The sequence below is a fragment of the Nuphar pumila genome, chromosome 7 (assembly GCF_984573655.1).
Source record: "Nuphar pumila chromosome 7, dmNupPumi1.hap1.1, whole genome shotgun sequence".
NCBI classification, from domain to species: domain Eukaryota; kingdom Viridiplantae; phylum Streptophyta; class Magnoliopsida; order Nymphaeales; family Nymphaeaceae; genus Nuphar; species Nuphar pumila.
Window position 1 is genome coordinate 23,177,032 of NC_143255.1, and position 3,528 is coordinate 23,180,559.

Here is a 3,528-nt window from a genome sequence, read left to right on the forward strand (position 1 = left end):
CATATAATGTCCACACACAAGTCCATGATGTTCACTTATGCCTCAATATTTCATGTCATAGCAATAAATATAAACTTTCATATGCATATCAATGTATTTCTATAATATGTTATGTACTTCATTCATATATGAGATTCTTGGCCAATTTGTGAAGCATTAGAAAACACATTACATGACAATTCATGTAATTAACAGGGAACATTATTATCATAAGCTTTTCTTATGCACCATATGTCATTTATGTAAGCTATGCAATTTTCAAAAAGAATATACCCTTTCATTTCATATGCATCTTATCTCATTGCATTTTGGCAAAATATGCTCACATAGACTTTTCATATGCATCTTGTCATACTGCATTTTTAGTATAAACATAGACATTCCATATGCAATCTTATTATATTATATTTTGGCATAAACATATACATTTCATATGCAATTTTGTCATATTGCATTTTTTGCATAAACATAGACATTTCATATGCAATCTTGTCATATTGCATTTTGGCATAAACATATTTCATTTCATGTGCAATCTTTATCGTATTACATTTTGGCATAGACATATATATTTTATATGCAATCTTATCATAGTGTATTTTGGCAGAAACATATTTCATATGCACGAGAATTCATTCACATAGGCATTTTATGCACCACATGAACCATTTCATCACATAATTTATTTTCCTTTGATCACATGCCAATATAAGAATATATTTATGCATAAACATATTCCTACGTAGTTCACGTAGGTCAGACTCAATTTATCACAGATGCATAACACGTATGCACCCATGCATCAACTCATAAGTATTTGCATAAATCTAATTTTTTTGATTACATAAGCATATCAGGTATGCACTCAGGTATTATATACATAGACCACTAAATACATATGCATACCACGTATGCACTTATGTATCAGTTTGTAGACATATGAATTAACACCTATATACGTTAGGCATTTTAAAAAACTATTCTCTTTTTCTAATTGCTTTTTTCCTTCTCTCTTAATTTTTTTCTGCAGGTCATAGGTTGTTAGCTGATCTGCCCAGCCAACACAAACTTGGTTTGGGAGAGACAAGTCTGCTTGGTCTAGGTTCAGATCTGGGTTGAACCAAGTCACTCGGTTCGGCCGGTATGACCCTACTAGGCGTAGACTATGCCAGAACCGAGTGAGTTGGTTCAGGTCGGTCTGGCCGACCAGTATCTGGCCAAGTTTGAATTGTGTCCTAGTTCAGACTTGTCAGGTCTGAGCTTGACATATACCTGGTCTGAACCATGGGCACAATTCATGTCGGTCTGGCCAACAAGAGCTAAGCTTTTGCTATAAAAATACATGTATATTTTTTTTCAAAACCGTTTTCAAATATGACTTTGCAACCATTTGTTTTTATTCCTTTCTATAGTTTCATTACTACATATCATATGTATGTTTTAAGGTTTAGAAGATATCATGAATTTTGAAAGGAAAGTTATGTTGTGAAAAAAATTGAATAAGCCATATACTATCTATGGTTGTATTTTGAAAATGAATAGCTCTTTTATAAATCACATAAACATGAACTCTCTAACTATAAGTGAGTTTCAAAAATACTTCTTATGTGTGAATCACATTCTTAACTATGTTTCAAAAATTACATCTCTTTCCATGAATGAATCTCGAAAATACAATCTTATGTATGAATCATATTCTAACTATAAATGAGTTATGAAATCATCTTTTTTTCCATAACTAAATCTTAAAATTGCAAGTCTTACGTATGAACCACATTCTAACTATGATTGAGTTTTGAAAATGCTAACACTTAAGACATAGTGTATACCCAATGATTTTCAACTTTAGGTGCTTCTAAAAAATGAGAACATACACCACATTTTGCGTAAACAAGTTCTCAAACATGATTAACTTAGTAAATGCATAGCGCATGATAAGACAACAGCATAAAGTGTTTTAAACCATAAATGGGTTAGAAGAAAAATGACATAAGATAAGAATGAGGCAAGAACAAGTCCTTTCAATGGATAGAACAACAAGAAATATTATACCGCTGTTTTCTACCTTGAATAATGGTTTAAAATGATAAAACACCATCAACATTGGTGAACATGTATTTTCGACTATGGAATTCATGTTAAAAATATATCTATCAAAGGATAAACTATAAAAATGAATGTTCATGGTTTTATCCATGAAAAATCCTTGTCCATACCCACATGCCTCACAAAATGCATGTTTATATGGTTTGGAAATAAGAAGAGCTTAAATAAAAATCAAAATACAAAGAATGAAGATTAACTTACTTTTTTTTTTTAAGTTGAAGTGATGCTTTGAATCAACCATGCTCTTCAACCACAATGTGTGTAGAATAGAGTCCCTTTAAGGTACTTTACACTACACTTGAATGAAAAGGAAAGAGAAAACTCAAAAAGGTTGAGAGAGAGCGAGAAAAAAAAAACTCAAGAATGTCTCTCTTTTACTTTTTGTAGGGTATTTATAGGCAAAAATGCATGAATAGATGAGATGTGTGGTTTAGCTTGCATGTAAGGAGATGGAGAGTTGAGATGGGTCTAACCCTTTTTTTTTTTTTAAAAGTTCTTAAGATTGACCCATGACTTCTTTTAGTCATGTAAAGACTTTCACAAATTTGGTAAGCTACAAAAAACTATCATTTATAGTCTTTTCCATATTTGTTTTTCCAAGAAATTATAGAGATCCTCCGTTGGGATTCATGTGGAATGTCATTGGCTCTCAATCTACACATTCACCAAAGTAGGGATTAGGCCAAAATCGCCCTCCTTAGTTGGTTTCTAGTTGGTAACATTTCAACTAGTTTTAACTTCTAGTTACCTTTTTGATATATTTTATTATTTGCAAGTTTTACTTTTTCTTGATATTACTTTTAGAAACTCTAAATTATGAAAATTCTATATTGGTTTTTATATTATTTTTAGAAACTCTAAATTATAAAAAATTTACTTCGGATCTTCTAGTTGGATCCGATCCAAATCCAAGCTACATCCAAACTCTAAAAGGAATATCCATTCCTTTATAATACTTTAACAAATTTCCTTATTTTAAATTCACAATTTAATGAATAATTATTTATTTAATATTAATTAAGCATCATTTATAATTAACTATTGATTAATTACTAAATAAACACTAATTAATTATTTTCAATAATTAATACTTTAATATTTAATTCAACAAATGCTAATAAATCTTAATTAGCCAGAATAAATATTAATTCACCTAATTTATTAATATTTTCATAACTTGAATTTGTCATAAAAAAATTCTCTTCATTCTGATTAAAATTTTATGAAATTTGTGAGTCTTACGAGCCGCTCCTACTAGACAAGCTACTAACATGATTCCAACTTAATTTGTCATGAAGAATGAATTGATAACCTATCAATCAACTAATCCCACGAGCACAGTGCATGGCAAAATGGAAATAGCTAGCCAATTCGTTAACTGTAACAATAGGTTTTAGAATAAAAATATAAGAAGTTATAAAA